Source organism: Rhinopithecus bieti, unplaced genomic scaffold (genome assembly GCF_001698545.2).
Source record: "Rhinopithecus bieti isolate Rb0 unplaced genomic scaffold, ASM169854v2 scaffold_36166, whole genome shotgun sequence".
NCBI classification, from domain to species: Eukaryota; Metazoa; Chordata; class Mammalia; order Primates; family Cercopithecidae; genus Rhinopithecus; species Rhinopithecus bieti.
This window is the reverse complement of record NW_016815144.1, coordinates 47,709-69,710: the sequence shown is the minus strand read 5'-3', so window position 1 is coordinate 69,710 and position 22,002 is coordinate 47,709.

Genomic DNA, 22,002 nt, shown 5'->3' with positions numbered 1-22,002 from the left:
GCTTCTGAAGACAAAGCTTTTATTTTCTATTTTTAGGTGAAATTGCACACATTTTCAGTGAAACTGTTTACTTATAACAATATTTGCAATACTAAAAGTTTTATAACATAGATTTCATAATAATGGAAAGCAAAGCATACTGTTGGTTTTATTTTTGGAATGCTATATGAAACACATAACTTCTTACTTAAGATTTATAATAACAATTCTATGGTATTCCATAAGGGAATATAATTTACATAAAATATAAGTTAATTTGATCTCAATGATTGTGAAAAGGTTAACAAGTATCCAAACTAAAATAAGAATCTGTTTCTAGATTGGCTAGAAATATCAACTATATAATTCTTTACTTTTAAAATATTATAGACATGATTAGTATTGTAATAATAACAGAAACAGTATCAAATATTTTACATATATTCTGTCATCTGCCCTTAACCAGATTCTTTAACTTAACCTTTTGAAAGGAGCTACCTATGAAGTCTAAAACGTTTATTTCAAATTTGTTTTAATATTAGCAACTCTTCAATTTTTCCTGACCCTGCCAATAAATTTATCTTCCTAATATCTCTTACTCTGTAAATTTATCTCTATTTCTTAGAGAGAGAGAAAGAGAGACTAAGACAGAAAGAGAGATTTATAGGAAAATAAGATAGGAAAGGTTATAATAACAGCTTCCTTTCATTTCTCCATCCTGAAGTCCCCATTTTCGTCTCTGAGAGCTGATCTGGAATAGGGTAGGCTAAAGGAACAGAGAAAATCAGAGTGCTAGAAAGAGCTAGAAAGGGAACAGGTGACCTGAAGATCAAATACTAAAGAAGGGGCTAATAGATGGCAAGGAAAGTGGTGAGCATGGCACGCAGGTAGATGGGATTCTCGTTAGTGAAGCCCCAGAGGGTGGAGGGTAATCCCATGCAACGGTCAAGTGTAATTCGGTGACAACATAGGCAATATGGGAGACCTACCACAGTGAACCAGCGATTGGCACGTTTGTAAGGACTGTGTTCAGATTGCAATTTCTTTTAAAGATTCAGTGATCTTCAAATTGGCATTCCATGTCATTTTCAAAGATTAAATGGTAAAGCAAATGTTTTATTCACGTGTCTTTATTTCTCCCCTCCACACTTTTCCCTCCACTCTTCTTTTTTTAAAGTGGAAGTTTAAAATCCCATCTCACACTCATTTTTTTAGAAGTAGAAATAATGGGAAAACGTCACTTGGATAGGGAACGCTTTAGTAGAGCTGCGTCATAATTTAGCCTTTACTGCCGCTTAGCGGTAAAGAAGAGACAAAAGTTGACTGAGAGGATCAATTGAGCAAGTCAGCGAGTGATAGCAATGCAACGCAGATTTATTGAAGAGTATTTAATTGTAATTCCTTTTTTCTACTTTGTAGGCAAAGAGCTCTTACTGTTTACACGCAAGGTTTATTGAATATACTTTTTTTTTTTTTTTTTTTTTTTTTTTTTTTTTTTTTGGAGACGGAGCTTCGCTCTTGTAGCCCAGGCTGGAGTGCAATGGCGCGATCTCGGCTCACTGCAACCTCCGCCTCCTGGTTCAAGCGATTGTCCTACCTCTGCCTCCCGAGTAGCTGGGACTATAGGCACGCGCCACCACGCCCAGCTAATTTTTGTATTTTTAGTAGAGACGGGGTTTCACTATGTTGGCCAGGATGGTCTCAGTCTTTTGACCTCGTGATCCGCCTGCCTTGGCCTCCCAAAGTGCTGGGATTACAGGCATGAGCCACCACTTCCGGCCAAATATACTTTCTACAACAAAGTTTTATGTTATAAGCATTGTATGACTTTTAGTATTACTTGAAACGTAATGAAGCTTGGGCAAGAATTGTTGGTTGTTTTTGTATTCTGATTACATAACTGCATTTTGAGAGGCTGAATATAAACTAAATGCATCCTTAGCTGCTGGCCTAGAAACTTACTTCCCTTGAGTGAAGCTGCACACTGGGACCTGTGGATGGTAGAACATGTTTATTAAAATAGTTTATTCTCTTCTTATTTTATTATATTATGCCTTTATTTGTAGTAATTTGTTAATGTGTCATGTTTCCCTTAAGCTTCCTAATGTCAAGACTATTTATTATCATTTTTTGTTTATTAATGTCTTGCCCATAATTGCTGCTCAATAAATGCTTGCTCAGTTAATCTAATTGAGTAAGGCAAAACAATGTCATTATCACTGTTAATTAAGACAGAGCAGGGACTCTGAAGTATGTTTCTCAAAAGCACTTTTTCCCCCCAAATCACCAGGCAACTTTAGAACTAGAAATCATGGAAAAGGTATTGGAGTGAAGTCGTCATTGGATGACCTTGGCTTTACTCATATGTACTCTAACAAAATGGATACAGATCAGAGAGTCTTAGTGTTAAAACAGACCGTAGATATCACCTACACCAATAGTTAAACCAGAAAAAATATTCCAAGGAACACTTGGAAGGTGTATTGAACTGCTAAAAATCTAAAAGTTAAAAGTTAAGAGAACTAAGAATCCAAATGGTGATTGCTTGAAAAAAAAAAAAAAAAAAATGCTAGCAGGACACCATGGCTTAGTCTTATAATCCCAGCACTTTGGGAGCCCGAGGTAGGAGGGTTGTTTTAGGCTAGGAGTTCCAGACCAACCTGGGCAACAGGTAAGACCATGTCTCTACAAAAAATGAATAAGTAAACAGTCAGATGTGGTGGCCTGTCCTTGTAGTCTCAGCTACCTGGGAGGATTGCTTGACCCCAGGAGTTCGAGGCTGCAATGAGCTATGATCATATCACTGCACTTCAGCCTGGGTAACACAGGAAGACCCTGTCTCAAAAATAAAAAAAAGCCATCTCACAAAAGAACACTACTAACCACTACTGCAAAGAACATATACTTTTAGCAAAAGTAGCTTATGTGGTTTGTGCGCATTTTTAAATATTTAAAAGTGATCCATGCTTTATATATGGTTCTAAATGCTTCTGTAAGATCTCAGATTTCTTTTAGTTTGAACCTTTCATGTATTGCTTAAGCAAGTGGGTGAGGGAACTGTGAACCCTGCCTGCCTTCTCTTAGCTCTCCCTCACTGAAGTTGGGAACGCAGCCCTCCGCAGTGGCACCTGGGACCCCTGGCTTCAGTGCCCAGGTGACATTCCTGTGGAGAAAAGCACTTTAGGACCGGTCACCCTCTCATGAATCTTCTCCCTCTCATGAAGCAGACACCCTCTCATGAATCTTCTGCTTTACCGTGAAACCTGGGAGAAAACAAAGGGGAAAAATGTGAGAAGAACTACGCTGCCCTTCCCGGATAGAAACCTGTTGGGCAGAGGCACATGCGACTGAGGACAGAGCTCCGCATTTTACGTTAAATTTGCACATAGTTTCTATGACCTCATTTGACAGACTGTTTTTGAGCTCCCTGTTGCAAATGTGTCTATTTTCCTGTTCACTTAAACCTAAGGGAATACTCACATCAGCCGCAAGAGGTGACTCTGTTGCACTATTGCTCCTGTATTCTCTTACAGCTGTCACAATGACACTGATATCACACAGTGACATGAACCTGGACGTACGGCAGGGTACATGCAGAAGAAGAATGTGCCATGGTTAGCCCAGCACTCATTAAATGAGCTAAAATTGTGATAAGGGAAAATGAAACACGAGTCAAACACTACATTCAAGGTACCCAGAAGTGAAAATGGAATAATCTTGACCGATTCATGATGGCAAAGCCACATTGCCTGTGTCATTCCCGATCCTTCTCTATGATCTGTGTTTATGGAGTAGATCTATGTGTAGCCTCTCTTACATAGAATAAGGTTCAATTGAAGGTGACAGAAAATTCCCAAAATAGCAGTCCCTTAGAGAAGTTAGCATACTTCTTGCTCACGTAAAATCAGGCAGAGGCTTGGCCATTCAGGTGTGGCAGCTCTGCTTCATGAGCCATCAGAACTCCGCACTTCCCAGCTGTGCCCAGGGCACATACGGCTGCTGGAGCTCCAGGAAACACAACTGCATCGCAAGCTGCAGTCATGAAAAAGGAGTAGAAAAAACAAAATACCTCCTCCCATAAGGAAAGTCCCTGGAAGTCACAGACACACAATTCCGCCTCTACCTCACTTTCCCAACTTTAGTTCCATGGCCACACTGACCTGCAAGGGAGGCTAAGAAGTGTAATATTTACATGGATGTTGATGTTATCAACTGAATATGTGGGGCTGTAGTAACTAACAAAAAAATTAGAGAATAAATATCGGGAAGAAACTAGGATTTTTAGATGCACAGAACACTCATTTCATAATCTTAACGGTTTCTTTAAAAAACTATTTTACATTAACAAGAAAAGACTTGCGAAATCCAACAGAACACTGAGAAGCATATAAATAGGTAAATCAAAGTAGGAAAAACTTTAATAGGTTGAAAAGATGTGAAGGGAAACTCAGAAAAATTAGTCATCAGGTAAATGACACAAAAGAGCACTTGAGGCCAGGCGCGGTGGCTCACGCCTGTAATCCCAGCACTTTGGGAAGCCGAGGCAGGTGGATCACCTGAGGTCAGGAGTTCAAGAACAGCCTGGCCAACATGGTGAAATCCTGTCTCTATAAAAACACAAAAGATTAGCTGGGTGTGGTGGCAGGCGCCTGTAATTCCAGCTACTTGGGAAGCTGAGGCAGGAGAATCGCTAGAACCCGGGAGGCAGAGATTGCAGTGAGCAGAGACTGTGAGGTTGCAGTGAGCAGTGAGCAGCACCATCACACTCCAGCCTGGGCAACAAGAGTGAAACTCTGTCTCAAAAAAAAAAAAAAGAAAAAAAAGAAAAGCACTTTATATCAATTTATTAATTTTAGAAATTTGGATTATGCCAAAATTAGTGGAAATGTATGTGGATATGTTCATGTTTTTCTCAAGGATTCAGACACATTTGGAGATTTTCTTTGCACTTAGTGAAAATAATTATGCATATACTTTATGTTCCAACCATCAAATCCTGGGCATATTCCCCTGACAAGAAGCCATGGAGGACATTTTCAAACATCTTATTTGCAACATTTAGTGTATTGCAATGTATACTAAATTTAGATGCCTTTTACTTGGAGATTTTATGCATAAGACATGGTTGTGTTTATTGTATACATTTATATTGATATACATATATATTTCTCTATATATATCATAGCTTTTACACACAATTTTATATACATGTATTTGCAGGTGACAAGAGGGCCCAATGGTCCCTAGTATAAATGTATTTGCATCTGTTTTTTGTTTGTGTGTGTTTATTTTCTGATTGTGTTTATTTTATATATTTACATTTATAGATGTATATATTTTTCTTTATATATAATAGCAATTACACACAATTTCATCATGATGCAATATAGCTATATTAACTATATATTCTATAGGAAATAGATACATGTGCAAATATATGCATACATACATACAAATAAAGCACTATTAGTAGGCCTCAAAAACAGTGTTATGTGAGTACAGTGAGCATATTCTAAGAAGTGGATGGCTGTCTGTAAATAAATGACTTAAGCATGCTATTTCTCCCACTCCTACACTTACCAAGATGAAAGGGTTTTCCCATCTTTTCACTTGAATAAACTCTTGGAAATGGGATTCTCTTTCCTTGATTATTTCAGGTTGACAAATTTATACCAAAATAGTGGGCTGTTATAATCAATATCCTTATGATTGGTTTTTCTAATTTTTTTTTTTTTTAAATATTAAGTTGTATCCTAGCTGGGTGCGGTGGCTCACACCTATAATCCCAGCACTTTGGGAGGCAAGGTGGGTGGATCACGAGGACAAGAGATCGAGACCAGCCAGGCCAACACGGTGAAACCCCATCTCTAAAAATACAAAAATTAGCCAGGCATGGTTGTGGGCACCTGTAGTATCAGCTATTCGAGAGGCTGAGGTAGGAGAATCACTTGAACCCGGGAGGTGGAGTTTGCCTTGAGCCAAGATTGCGCCACTGCACTCCAGCCTGACAGAGCGAGACTCCGTCTCAAAAACAAAAAAAAATTAAGTTGTATCCCTTGCTTGCCTTTTATTTTCCACAAGCAGATGAAACTTCCTCCCCCACAAGCAGATGGAAGAACCTGTACAGGGTCACTTCAGGGAAGCTACATGGCAGGGTGGAAGTAGAATGGACCTGCACATTTTTAAAACATTTTTTTACTTTGGTTCTTGGAGGACCCAAGGGGCTCGTAAAGAAGAAGAAGGAGGTGGACTGTGAGTTTGTAGCTAAAAGAAGGAGAGAGATGACCCAGCAACCTAGAGAAGCAGGAAGAAAGTGTTTGTTCCACCTTCCCTTCCTCTCCAGAATTCTGCAGGGTCTGGAGAAGAGCAGAGGGGTCTCCATCCCCCAGGAGAGGGCCAGGCCAGACCCTGCTGAATGCAGAGAGCTATCTGCAGGGTGAGTGTCCAGGCAGACAGGACCGGGGCAGCTTCACAGAAGATTCCCCCAGTACGGTGAGGCACAGAAGCAGCAGTGAGCCAGCACTTCTGAAGGAGATGCCTGAGCTCAACTCATCTTTCTTGAAGAGGCTTTGCTCCTGAGGAGTCCCCGTACTTCTCTTTCTGCCAGAGTAAATCTAGCTCCCATGCACTTACTGTCAAGGCACATGACGACTCTATAGCATCCCCAGGAATCATCAAAATCCGAATTAAAGACCCAGAGCATAGGCGGTTGGCTGCTGAGTGACCCCCAACAAAGGCAAGATGGTAGGGTCCTTCCTTGCAGACCTCAGGTCTTGCTATTCTCCAGTGAGGAGGGAGGAGACTCCAAATGGTTGCCATCACCCAGACCTCCTCCCCACAATGTTCACGCAGAGGGGATGAGGCAGAAGAGCAACTGGCTGCCTGGCCATTCACCTCTGATACTTCGTTGTATTCTCCATGTCTCACTCTAGGACTGTTTATTCATTTCCTGATGCTCTGGGACACAGCAGAGAGGGCTGACTGGCTGTTCTGGGATGAATGGAGATGCCAAAAGCCTATGGAACCCGGTAATATCAGGTGATCTTCCATTCAAGTCCTATCTGGTTGGTACCTACCTCCATGAGATTTTAAAAGTAGAAAAGATGGGCTTTCTGGAGGTCCATGCACTTCAGCCTGGCCTTTGGTTGCAGAGGCCAGCTGGGAAGCTAGCAATGCTTCTGGCCAAGACTAGATTCCTAGCCCAGGGCCTCAGGGCTCTCTGTAGCTTCCCAACTTGTGCATGCACAGTTCATATCTGACATGATAGACTCTCATCACTGCGCAAGCTAGGCTTTAGTTTGGTGACAGTATTATCTATTCACCCGAGTCAGCCGTGTCCAACAGACTTTTTCTGACCCGATTTTCTTTGCCTGCCACCTATTTCGGAGTCTAGAAAACCAGAACCCTGTTTGCCATGTGTTTTATTCTTATGAAAGAAACCTCATGCACCTGACACCTCAAGTACCTCAAGAACAACTGCAGAGTTTTCTTAATCCATATGAAACTGGTTGGAACAAACTTCCTCAGAAGTGAGTAGCCTTCAGAGTCTGACCCATTTTCCTGGTTCCTGAAAGCTGTCAACAGTCCTCAGCAGAGACCTTCCCTGGCCTCACTGTCCCTCCAGCCTTTACCATCGTGCTCCTCCCGCACTCGCACTGCCCCAGCACATGCTGAAGGCTCAGACCTGGCCTTTCTTTCTCTCTGCACAAAGGCTCTTCTCTACCCACTTAAATAGGACACACATATGCACTTAAGGCATTCAAAAGAAGAGCACCGATCCTGATTGCCAGGTTCTGGGGTTGTGAACAACTTTTGCACTGGAGGGTGACAGCACCTGGGCTGGGTCTGATTAAAGGGTGGTGGGCTGGTGTTTGCCATCAGTGTAGGGTCCCTTGGAAGTGACAGGGTAAAACTCCTGTGGTCCAGCTGGGCGCGGTGGGTCACAGCTGTAATCCCAGCACTTTGGGCAGCCGAGGAGGGCGGATCACCTGAAGTCAGGAGTTCGAGACCAGCCTGGCCAACATAGTGAAACCCTGTCTCTGCTAAAAATGCAAAAATTATCCGGGTGTGGTTGCCCATGCCTGTAATCCCAGTTACTCAGGAGGCTGAGGCAGGAGAATTGCTTGAACCTGGAAGGCAGAGGTTGCAGTGAGCCGAGATCGCACCACTGCACTCCAGCCTGGGTGGCAGAGAGACCACGTCTCAAAAAAAATAAAATAAAATAAAATAACAAAACAAAACAAAAAAACTCCTGTGGCCTTTGTGGCACCCCTCACAGTTAGCAGGTGGCAAGATGGCCCAGTGGTCCCTAGTATAAATGTATTTGCATCTGTTTTTGTCTTTGTGTGTGTTTATTTTCTTGTTGTGTTTATTTTATACATTTATATTTATATATGTCTATATGTTTATCTCTACATATTATACACATATGTCCCTATATATGATATCTGTATTTATTGAGGTATAAATATATTGTACAGCCAAGGGCAAACTTCTCCTTTTCCTTCTGAAGTTTCTCTTAAGTAACATCTGACCAAAGACAGATTAATCTGAGAAAAAGCATGTAAATGTATTAACATGCACATGAAATGTACAGAATATAGAAACTGAAAGAGAAGCAAGGGTTGATGCTTTATGACATCTTCAGGTAACACAAAGAATAGGGGCATGAATAGTGGCAAAACAGGGGATGGTGGCAAAACCAGTTATCAGAGGAGAGAGAAAGGCCTGGCTAGGAAAGGTGGTCCTGTTATTTACAAGAATCCTCACAGATAGTAGCCCTCAGAGAAAGAGATGGTAGATGTTTTTCTTCCAGACCTCTAAAGGTGTCAGACTCTCAGTTCATCTTTCTTACATCCAGACAAGGAATGGCCTCAGAGTTTCAATTATGACTCTATCAATGCAGCTTTTCTATAAAGTTGCAAATCTCACCCGCAAAAGACAACTTTGCAGGGCTCCTTCTGATTGCAGGCCCTCTGAAGGGCCATCTCAAAATATGTCAAAGAAGTATATTTTGGGTACAATATTATAGTTTCCATACATCCGTGTGTGTGTGTGTGTGTGTGTGTGTGTGTGCTTGAGCGTAGATGATTTTTACTCTTCTGCATACAAAAACAGCACCACAGTCTGGTAAACAGCACTACGATGTTGTATGCACAAATATCTGTATATCGATGTTTAATTATTTCCATGTTGATGCATATATTCACATGTTACATATTTCACAATACATTTTAAATATTCATATTTGTGTGTATATTTATTTCTAGTTGTATCTTTGCTTGTGTCTTCTATGTGTGAAACACTCCAGACTCGTAGATTGCCCCACACTGTTTTTTAAGGCAGAAATTCCAAATCCCTGGGCCCCCACGGAGTGCAGTTCCTCTGGTGGACTGGGAGGACGCAGCTGTGCTGAGAAAGCCTCACCTGTTCCTGCATAGTTCAATCAGCCAAGAAAGACACCCTTGAAAGCAACCGCCTGAGAGCGCCTGTGCTGACTGACAGGTTCTGGTGATGTGGACAGCTTTTAAGCTAGGAGATGATGGCCTTTGGACTGGCCCTGGTTCAAGGGAATGGTTGAGTGTTACCACCTGCAAAGGGGTCATGTAATTTGCCTTTTTGGCTCCCTGGCAGTAGGTGGCAGCATCGCCCAACAGCCAGGAGTGTAAAAGTACATGCATCTGTGTGTGTGTGGGGGGGAGGGTGGTGTGTCTTTGTGTGAGATTTTTGGGTTATGTTTAGTTTATACATGTGTGTGTGTGTGTATACCCACATGGTTGAGGGTTTGTGATTTATATATGAATATACATAAATATATTTATGAATATATGTACATACATACATGTTTATATATAAATTTATGTGATTATATATGTTTACTAAGTAATACATGTTTTTAAGTATTAATTTACATATCTAGGCTTTCTTGTTCCTGCCTGGAGGCACACCACCACAAAGGGAAACAGCTCTAAAAGTTCCATGTATAAATATCTATGTTTTAATTTTTATGTATTTATATGTTGATGCGTATATTTATATAAGTTATCTATTTCTTCATATATTAAAAATATAGACATGGATTTGTGTATGTGTTTGTTCAAGTCATGCCTTAGCTGGTGCCCTGTATGTGGGAAGCACTCCAGACCGGCAGACCACACTGCTCCATTCTCCAGGGCAGCAGTTTCCACACACTGAGCCCCACCGATGGTTTATCCCCTGGAGAGTGGAAAGCACAGCTGTTCCATCTGGTTGCTACCTCCCTGAGCTTCAAAAAACAGAAGAGATAGGGCTTTCTTTTGGGTGTAAGGCAATACATTTTTCAGCCTAGACTTGGTGACCCGGAGTCTGTGCAGAAAGCTAGCACTGCTACTGTCCCAAGGTCAGATGCCATGCCCGGAACCTCAGGGCTCCCCAGGGACTCCCTACTTGTGCACGTGCAGTTCATTCTCCTGAGATGGACCTACCTCACCCACAAGCTGGACCCGAGTTCTCTGAAAGGCATCATCCATCCCCTGTGGATGGCCACATCCAGCATCTGCCTCTGACCTGGTTTTCCTCATTTGCCACCTACACCGTGGACCAGAAAGTTTTGTCAAGCCAGACCCATTCCATGATTCTCAAAGTTTTGGATGAAGCCTCAAGCCTGTGGGTTTCCAGGTGTCTTTTTTTTTTTAATTATTATTTTAGATGGAGTTAGCTCTGTCGCCCAGGCTGGAGTGCAGTGGCATGATCTTGGCTCACTGCAACCTCCATCTTCTGGGTTCAAGTGATTCTCCTGCCTCAGCCTCCTGAGTAGCTGGGATTACAGGCACCTGCCACCATACCTGGCCAATTTTTATATTTTTAGTAGAGACGAGTTTTCCCCATGTTGGCCAGGCTGGTCTTGAACTCCTGACCTCAAGTGATCCACCCGCCTCAACCTCCCTCCCAGGTGTCTTTAATCCAAGTGTTCTCCGGGTCTGCCCTGGTTTCTCGAGATGCAGCTGGGGCCTGCCATAACAGGATCACACAGGTCTATGCAGTCTTCAAAATAAATTGGGGGTCACTTTCCTGGTCCCCAAATGCTCTCAGGAGCACTCAGAGCCATCCTGTCCTGGCCTCGCTGTCCCTCTGGCCCGAGACCCCCCCACCCAGATTCATGCTGCACGCAGTGACTCCTGTGTGTTCAGACCCAGCCTGTTTTCATCCTCCTGGAAAGCCTCCCCTCCACCCACCCAAACCAGGATGCCTCTTTATGTTCCCACCTCAACTGTCAAAAGAGGAGCCCATCTTGACTGACAGCTTCTGGGTAAGTGGGCAGCTTTCCACTAGAAGACGACGGCCCTTGGCTGGATCTGGTCAAAGGGCCATGTTCAGGGGTTTGTCATTTGTGGAGGCTCACACGGAACTGGCAGGAATAGAGCCTCTGGGCCTTTTGTTTCACTCCACTGCCAGTCTGTGGTAAGGGGGCCCAATGGCTTCTCGTATAAATGCACGTGCGTCTGTGTGGCTTTGGGGTAACATGTTTGGGTTATGTTTATTTTATACATAGAGGCTTGTACATATATACCTTTATTTATATATTTGTTCATATATATTTTTCTATATATAAATATAGGTATTATACAGAGTATTTACATTCATTTATATGAACATGTCTATATTTATGTGTGTGTGGATAGGTAGATAGATAGATAGTGACATAGATTTTTCTTCTTGCCTGAATAGAGAAGCATCACCATGGACAGGCAGAAAGCACTACACGGTTTCCTGTATAAATATATATATGTGTGTGTATATATATGTGTGTGTGTATATATGTATATATGTGTATATATATGTATATATATGAATATCTATATGCTGATACATATCTATCTTTAACAAACACACATTTCTGTGTGTGGATAAATCTATTTCTTGCTGTGTCTTAGCTGGGGCCCTGCATGTGTGAAACACTCCAGACCGACAGGCTGGGCCTCCCTGTTCCTCCAGAGCAGTGATTCCCAAAGCTCAGGCCCCATCCAGTGTTGATTCTCCGGCCCAGTGGGAAGGTGCAGCTGTGCACTTGACTTCGGGCGTCAGGGCCATTGTTTCCCTCAGTGTTTGGGGGAAAGTCACGCTGCTGCTCTTGGTCCCCAAATGCTCTCAAGGGCACTCAGTGCAGTCTCACTGTGGCCTGCCTGTCCCTCCCTGCACCATCTTACTGCACCTGCCTTTCTCTGCTCCCAGTGCATCCTGAGGGCTCAGACCCTTCTTTCTCTCCACGGAAAGCCTCTACTCACCAAACTTATCGTATTGCCCCTCCTGAAGTGTTCCAAAGAAGCCCAGCTAACCTGATGCGCAAGTTCTGGGAAACTGGCCATTTTTCCCAATGGAGGGTGATGGCCCTGGGACTGCCTCTTGTTAAAGGGAGATGACCAGGTGTTTCCCATCCAGGACCGGTGACAGGGACCTGGCAGGAAAGGACTCCTGCTGGCTTTAGGGTTCCCTAGGCTGCTAGTAGGTGGCATGAAGGCCCCAGGGGACCAATGGCCTCTAATATTCATGCAGGTGCGTCTGTTTGTAGTACGTGTGGGTTTTTCAGTGAATTTTGGATGTTTATTTTATACATATATGTTTGTATTTATACGTTTATTTTAAATATATTGTTTGTATTTATATGTTTATTTTAAATATGTGTTTATATATAATTATACCAAATATCCAAATTTATTCCTTCATAAGAATATGTATATTTTATGTTTTCTAATCACCTGCATGGAGAAACACCAAGGTAGAAATGCTGGCGGAGAGTGCAGCAAAGATCTACATGGACACATCTATACTTTGATTTATATGTTGATACACATGTTCACATGCTACATACTCCCTTATACCTTTACATGCAAACACATTTATGTGTGTGAATATATTTCTTTCTAGTTATATCTTAGGTGGTGTCCTGTATGTGTGAAACACTCCAGACTAGCAGACTGGGCTGCACTGTTTCTGCAGAGCAGTGATTTTAAAACACGGAGATCCACTGAGTGTTGATCGTCTGGTCACGTGAGAAGACGCAGCTGCATGTTGGATGTCCAGATCAGAGACATCACTTCCCTTGGCGTCCGGGCCAGCTTGCACTCACAGTTTTGGAGATCAACAGAGAGTGCAGACCAGCTGTGTTGGCATGAATGGGAGCATCCAAAGCCTATGATAGTTGATCGCATTAGGTGTTCTTACACTCAAGTTCCACCTGGTCACTGTCTCCCTGAGGGTCTAATAACAGAAGACATCATCCATTTCTTTGGCTTGTGCAGTCGTGCATTTTCCAGCCTTGTTTTGGGAAGCGCGAGCCAGCCAAGAAGCCAACAGTGTGTGCGGCCCGAGGCCTGAGGGTTGTCGGTAGCATCCCCACTTGAGCGAGCGCACTTGAATCCACCACAATGGACCGCCTCAGCCACAAGCTGGGCCCTGGCGTGGGGACGGGCATTATTCCTCCAGCTGGGAAGGCAGTGCCCAGCACTCTGCCACTGAACTGTTCTTCCTTGTCAACCACCTATGTTGCAGTCCAGGGGGTTTTGTTAAGCCAGACCCGTTTCCCTGCTGTTCACACTAGTGTGAGGTCTCAGGCTCACGGCTTTCCTGCTGCCTTTCATCCAGGTATTCCGCAGGCCCACGAGACTGTCCTAACAGGCTTTGTCAGTCTGCGTAGGCTTAGGCATCCAGAAGCTCTCAGGGGCACCCCGCCCAGTCCTCCTCTGGCCTTGTACCGCCGTAACCCCCCACAACTGCACTTCCCCCAGTGCATTCTGCAGCTCAGACCCAGCATTTTCTCTTCTCCCGGGAAAGCCTCTTCTTCACCCACCGGATGTGGGACACCATTGGATGCACCCACCTTATGTACTCAAAACAAGGGCGCCTAGTCTCATTGAGAGGTTCTGGAGGTGCGGGCAGCTTTTCCACTGGAGGGCAATGGCCACTGGGCTTGCTCTGGTTAAAAGCCAATGGCCAACTATAAAATGTCTTATAAAGCTGGCAGGAAAAGACTCCTGTGGCCTTTTTGGCTCCCTGTGCTGCCACAAGGTGGCAGAAAAGCAGTGTCTCCCTGGGAACATGGAAGTACATCTCTGTGTGTGTGTGTGTGTGTGTGTGTGTGTGTGTGTGTGTGTGTGTGTATGTGAGATCCTCCAGGGAATGTGGAATTGCATCTGCGTTGAGGGGGGCATGTGTGATTATATGAGATTTGGGGATTATGTTTTTTTAATAAATAAATATTTGTCCTTTTATATACAGAGAAATACATGTTCATACATATAATTACATGTGGTATCTCTAGTTATATAGATAAGTTGCCTCTCACCTACATGAAGAAACACCGCCTCAGACTGTAAGACAGCATCACATAGCTTATGTGTAAACATCTATTTTATTTCTTATTTACTTATATATTTACTATATATTTATGTATGGTATATATTACTTTATATAGTAAAAAATATACACATTATCCTTGAGGAATAATGTGCATATGTATATATTTTTAACTATGCAGCCATGAAAAAGGATGAGTTCATGTCCTTTGCAGGGACATGAATGAAGCTGGAAACCGTCATTCTCAGCAAACTAACACAAGAACAGAAAACCAAACACCGCATGCTCTCACTCACAAGTGGGAGTTGAACAATGAGAACACAGGGACACAGGGAGGGGAACATCACACACCAGGGCCTGTCGGGGATTTTGGGGCTAGAGGAGGGATAGCATTAGGAGAAATACCTAATGTAGACGGTGGTTTGATGGGTGCAGCAAACCACCATGGCACGTGTATAACCACGTAAGAAATCTGCACGTTCTGCACATGTACCCCAGAACTTTAAGCACAATTCTATATATATATATACATACACACACATTAACGTGTGTGTGTGTTGGTTTACTTCTAGTCATATTTTGGCTGGCTCCCTCTATGTGTAAAACACTCTGATTGACAGACTCAGCCACACTGTTTCTCCCGATCAGCGATTTTAAAACCCTGGGCTCCCACCCAGTGCTGATCTTCTGGTCCAGCCGGAAGATGCAGCTGCACACTGGACTTCGAGCACCAGGACCATTTCCTCCCTTCGTGGTTGGGAGAAGTCAGTCTCCCACCAAAGGAGAGGTCAGAGAGTGTTGCCTGAATGTTTTAGGGAAAATAGAGATTTCAAAAGACTGTGGGACCCAGTACAGTTCATTGGTGTTTCATTCCAGTCCCGTCTAGCTGCTACCTGCCTGAGCTTCTGAGAACAGATGGGGATACTATTGGCTAGTGCAGGGAAGTAAATACAAATATTTCATCTCACTTTTAAAGGAACCTCTACCATCTACCCTCTCTGAGGGCTGTTGGCTGTAAAGTATGAGCTATATAACAAGACCTCATTTGGAAGCCAGGCCTTCTCTCTTATAGCCTGCCTTGCCTCTATAACCTGATTTTGCCATAACTTGTTTCTGGCCATGCTCTGAGCCCCCATTGTTTCTGTGGTCTCTAGGTGGTAGCTATGCTGCTAAGGACTATTGGAGGTCGCAGTCATCACTTTGAGTCCCCATTGTTCATGGCCTCTAGATGGTAGCTACGCTGCTAAGCACTATTGGAGGTTGGAGTCATCACTTTGTGGTTCTCTCTTGTGCACATAAATAATCCTGCATGCCATTTCTCCTATTAATCTGCATTTGGCCAGTCGATTTTTCAGTGAAACTTTAGACCGCAAAGGGGAAGTGTTCCCTTGTCGTCTACCATTTTGTGGCTGTGAGCAGAATACCAAAGCCTGCTCTTCCAGAAGCTGCAGCCAAAGAATCCAGGACCAGAGCAGCTGGCAGAAGAGTGAGAAATTCTTACCAGCCAGGCTGCTGGCCTCTGTGTGGACTCTGTTTGAGCAGATGGTGAGAATTGTTGCCCTTTCTTTCTCCATAAAATCTTGATTAGTGGAAGAAAAAGATTTGTGTGACTAGTCGTACATGTAGTGACTCTTGTGTAGTCTTTGGCATGAATAATCACGTTGTTTGATCCCTTTTCCTCCTAGAAATAGTCTCTCACTCTCTCTTTGTCTTTCTGGGTTGTGCTGTCACAAAGAAGGGCACCTCAGAATAGAACAGGGGCTCAGAACCCCTAGAAACCCGATTTCGAGCCACCTCTCTGAAGACGGGTCAGATTTATGGCTCCGATCAGACTGGTGTCTATTCGGGCAAACTTTACTATTTGTTCCCCAAATAAAACCGCATGAAGCTCCCCTCTGACCTTGTTTCATGTCCTTGAGAGCTTGGCTTTTAACCAAGTGGGAGCATTCTTGGTCTCCACCATGTGAGAAGTGTGATATTTGGTTCACATCCAGTGGTCAGTCTAAAACTGGCTGGGGACCTCAGACACGTGAATTTAGGAAGCACATTTTTTGTTCCAAATGTGTCACACTCTCAGAAGAGTTTGTCTTAAGAAGTCCTAACCCTATGGGCTTTTTTCATATCAACTCTTGTTGCCTAGTTAGTCCTGGAAAAGTATGCGTTCAGGAGGGCCTCCCTAGTATCACAGATTAAGGCATCCGTCATTGGCAGTCCCCCACTAATTTGTGGGTTACTGGAGGTACTGTGTGCAAAAACACCATCCTTCACCATGTGTGGCAACAAGAGCTCTTGCCATCTTAAGCCTATTTCGGCGAGTCAAGTTTTTTTTTTTTTTTTTTTTTGAGACGGAGTCTTGCTCTGTCGCCCGGGCTGGAGTGCAGTTGCGCGATCTCGGCTCACTGCAAGCTCCGCCTCCTGGGTTTACGCCATTCTCCTGCCTCAGCCTCCGAAGTAGCTGGGACTACAGGCGCCCGCCACCACACCCGGCTAGTTTTTTGTATTTTAGTAGAGACGGGGTTTCACCGTGTTAGCCAGGATGGTCTCGATCTCCTGACCTCGTGATCCACCCGTCTCGGCCTCCCAAAGTGCTGGGATTACAGGCTTGAGCCACCGCGTCCGGCCGAGTAAAGTTTTTGAGGATCACTGGGGCTGCCTCATCTATACTGTCTCCAGGAATACCTTTGGCTTGTATGGTTAAAGTTTTTCTAAACCTGTAAAATTGCCTTGTGGGCTTTTCATGAACAGGTTTGTTGGACTGAGTCATGACTGAAATAAGTTCGCCAGTGGAAATTCTAATCATTAGTGGTTAGAAAACCGATCCTTCATGTCAGAAAGACTCCTAAATTTAGAAAAAGAGGTCTCTTATTCTAAACAATTGCCTCATTTGTATTTATGGAAAGATTAATTTAAAATAAAGACTCATGGTGGTTTCATGACTAGCCTTAGAAATTCTTTTGACAAGGTCGGGGGCGGTGGCTCAAGCCTGTAATCCCAGCACTTTGGGAGGCCGAGAAGGGTGGATCACAAGGTCAGGAAATCGAGACCATCCTGGCTAACACGGTGAAACCCTGTCTCTACTAAAAATGCAAAAAAATTAGCCGGGTGTGGCGGCGAGCGCTTGTAGTCCCAGCTGCTTGGGAGGCTGAGGCAGGAGAATAGCGTGAACCCGGGAGGCGGAGCTTGCAGTGAGCCGGGATAGCGCCATGCCCTCCAGCCTCGGCAACTGAGGGAGACTCTGTCTTTAAAAAAAAAAAAAAAAAAAAAAGACATTCTTTTGACAAAATTAAAAAATGAAAATCTGGCCTAAAGCAAAGTTTAAAGTTGTCGTATGCTCCAAGTGCCTGCTGTGACTCTCCTGCAGAATTTGCAGTGCTGGCCACTCCACCTCGCAGTCTGGTTAAAATTCCATACTTCCACTGCCATAGCTTGGGTTTGATTCCTGGTGGGGAATTAGTCACTTTGGTTGGATATTTGTGTGATTTTTATCTTTTGGGGGACCATTTGTTACCCATCGTTTTCCCTCCAATGGATACACACACACACACACACACACACACACACACACGCGTTTATCTCAGGTTCAGTGTGTGCATGTGCTGTTTTGCTACGTGGGTGAACTGTATGTCACTGGGGTTTGGTGTGCAAATGATTTCATCACCCAGGTAGTGAGCTAGGTAGTTTCTTTAACCCTCACCATTCTCCGCACCCCCCTCCCTTTTCTAAGTAGGCCCCAGTGTCTATTGTTCCCATCTTTTTATTTATCGTCTTTTTCTGTCTGTGGGGCACAAGGGGATTTAGGGCCTTTGTGTGTAGACGGTCAGCTGAGAAGTTGACACCCTGGAGAATACGGCTGAACCAATGTGAGTTGTATCCTATTTGCAGGTAGCAAAACTTTCCTTTCCTTGAGCTGTCTTTGGGGTGATCCTGGATCTTGTGAGGACTGGTCTGCACCTCTTTGGAGATTCCATGTGCAACCTCAATGAAGCCATAACCTTGGTTAAGGTTTACTGAATTTGGTGAGTCACTTGAAAGAGTACCATTGGCTTAAAAAGATTCAAAGCCGGGAATATTAGCTGCCCACCCTGGCTAAAAAGACAAGCAGTAACAAATGCTGGCGAGGATGTGGAGGACAGGGAACCCCTGGACACTGTTGGCGGGAATGTAGTTTAGTACCATCACTGTGGAGAACAGTTTGGAGGTTCCTCAAAAAACAAAAAATTGAGCTATCATATGAATCAGCAATCCCACTGCTTGGTATACATCTAAAAGACAGGAAACCAGTGTATCACTCCTATGTTGTAGGACCGTTTACAATAGCTAAGACTTAAAGGCAACTAAGAGTCCATCAGCAGATGAATGTTTAAAAAAATGTGGTACTTATACAAAACAAACTACTATTCAGCCTTAAAAAGAATGAGATCCTGTCATTTGCGGCAACATAGTTGGACCTGAAAATAATTAAGTGAAATAAGCCAGGCACAGAAAGACAAACATCACATGTTCTCACTTATTTGTGGGATCTAAAAATCAAAACGACTGAACTCATGAACAGAGAGCATAGAAGGATGGTTACCAGAGACTGGGAACGGCAGTGGAGAGCTTGGGAGGTGGGCATGGTTAATGGGTAAAAAAAAAAGTTCGGAAAAATAAATAAGACTTACTATTTGATAGCACATCAGGGTGACTATAGTCAATAATAACTTAGTTGTACATTTTAAAATGACTTGAAGAGTGTGACTGAATTGTTTGTAACTCAAAGGATAAATGCTTGAGGGAATGGATACCCAATTCTCCATGATGTGCTTATTTCACATTGCACATCATCAAAACATCTCATGAATCTTATAAATATATACACCTACTGTACACCCACAAAAGTTAAAAATGAAAAATAATAAAAGAAAAATAGTCTAATCATAATTTGCGACACCTGTTGTTTTCTGTCACCACTAAATCACTGTCTCCACTAAATACAAAGTATATACAAAGTAGGTATAAAGCTTATACGTATTTGCTATTTCTGAATAAAACAAAATCAGTCAATTAGTAACATCTTATAAATTATTACAGGGATGGAAGGATTTTAGAAATACCTCTACTAATCCTACAAATGTTCCAACTCTTGTAGAAAAGCTAGAACAGCTATCAGATTAATTTTCAAATTATACTACAGAACCTTCAGAAAACATTTTTTTCCTTTATTTATTTATTTATATTTTTGAGATGGAGTCTTGCTCCATTGCCCAGGCTGCAGTGCAATGGTGTGATCTCGGCTCACTGCAACCTCCACCTCCCGGGTTCATGTGATTCTCTGGCCTCAGCCTCCTGAGTAGCTTGGATTATAGGCACGCACCACCACATCCGGCTAACTTTTTGTATTTTTAGTAGAGACGGAGTTTCACTATGTTGGCCAGACTGGTCTCAAACTCCTGACCTCGTGATCCGCCCTCCTCGGCCTCCCAAATTGTTGGGATTACAGGCGTAAGCCCCACGCCCAGCCAGAAAACAAATTTTATGGCTTCATACATCAAAATTCAACAATGATGAACAGTGAGAATTACATATAATTAATTTAGGAACACTTATGGATTGATTTATGGTCTTGGACATTCATTATTTTCCCACAAGTTAAGCTCATGACTCAGTAATTATTTCCTTTTTCATGCATAGATTTGGCCCTGGTCAGTTTGTGACCCAGAGTTTTTTTTTCCCCAGGAATGAGCACTTATTCTGCCTATTGATCCACAGACAATAGACTCTGCTCACAGATTGAAATATAAACTACTCGCCTGATTTCTTTCTGCTACTGGGACAATGGGCTTAGGTTTATGTTCACAATAGCCAATGAGTGCGTAGAGGTCTGAGATATGGGCCTGTGATCCTGTGGCTTTACTTCCCCCGAGAACTGCAATTGTCATCTCACCTGTAGATACAAGGACAGTACATATTTGATGAGTTAAAGTTATTTTGGAATAACTTTGTCTTAGTTTCCAATTACCAGAAAAATGACAACTTTCTACCAACCACCTTCAAAGACAATAAAATAGCAGAGGCTCTGTTTTTCCATGATCCCTGGAGGCAGACAGGGGCTCACATGGAGAGAACAGGACATGAGAGACTGACAGCAAAGCACATGTGTCTTACCGGATTCCGCGCTTCCCTGAGATCTGCCTCTGCTGAAAATCTGATTTTCAGTTAACCCCCAAATTCCTGAGCCAAACTATTAGTGAATTGTAAACAGATGGGACCACACAAAGACCTTGAGAACGAGGTGTCAACAGGTTACGGTGCAGAGAAGAACTTAAAGACAAATATTAAAATAAAAAACAGGGACAAAATAGTGTGCTTCAATGCAAATTAACATTAAACTGTGGCTCATATATAGTCTAGGAAATGTATTTTGAGATCATTTACCCCATACAGATAGAGATGCTGAATTAAGTAATATTCATAGAAGAAACAGGACATTTATTAAATATTTGTTTTCTACACAAGAAAGCATCAAATTTATATTGTCCAGAAGAAAATTTTATTCATGAACTTATTAATATACCAATATGCTTAAACTATTTAATAGTTATAAAGTAACCAATTTTCCCAATAGTTTTTAGAAAGGATATATAAAAGTGATATAACTTTGATGCTGTATAGAATATTGTAGACAATTAGAGCATATTAATATGAAAGTAAAATTTTGAATGTTAAAACCATTGTGCCAACCCATTAAAACACTAGATCATTAGGAAGTCCATTTATGCCAGAAACGCAAGTGAGAGTCATTGCATTAGGAAATTCATTAACACAATAAATTACATTAATTGAACTAATGAGAGTGTCTTGTGTTCATGTTCATAGATGGAAAACAGATAATGCCAACATTTAAAAGAAAATTATTTTAAATGATTCAATTAGTATGGAATTGGTGCAAAATATTTCTTAAAAACATAAAAATAGATTTGTATAAATGGAAAATTAAGACATTACATGATTAGGCAGGATAAGCATTGTTAAGACATCAAAGGTACTTTAATTAATAAGTTGATTTTATGGTTGCATAGTATTCCATGAGTATATGTACCTTTGCAAGGGCATGGATGGAGGTGGAGACCATTATCCTTAGCAAAGGAATTCAGGAACAGAAAACCAAATACGGTATGTTCTCACTTGTAAGTGGGAGCTAAAGGATGAGAACACATGGACACATAAAGGGACACAACACACACTGGGGCGTGTCGGAGGGTGAAAGGTGGGAGGAGAGAGAGGATCAGGAAAAATAGCTACTGGACACTAGGCTTAACACCTGGGTGATGAAATAATCTGTACAACAACCCCGCCCCACTGACAGCCATTTACCTGTGCAACAAACCTGCACATCCTGCGTATGTACACCTGAGATTAAAATAAAAGTTAAGAAAATAAAGAAAATAAAATAAGTTGATTTTAACTCCAATTAACTTACAATTTTATCGTAAAGAAGAGCAAACAAATTAAAATATCCATGAAAAATCTGAAAATTAAAAGAGATTGACTTCTCCTTTAAAATATTGTAAAGACTTGGGAATTAAAATCGTGATGTCTTGGAGGCCGAAGTGGGCAGATCATGAGGTCAGGAGATTGAGACCGTCCTGGCTGACACAGTGAAACCCCGTCTCTACTAAGAATACAAAACAATTAGCAGGGCATCGTGGCGGC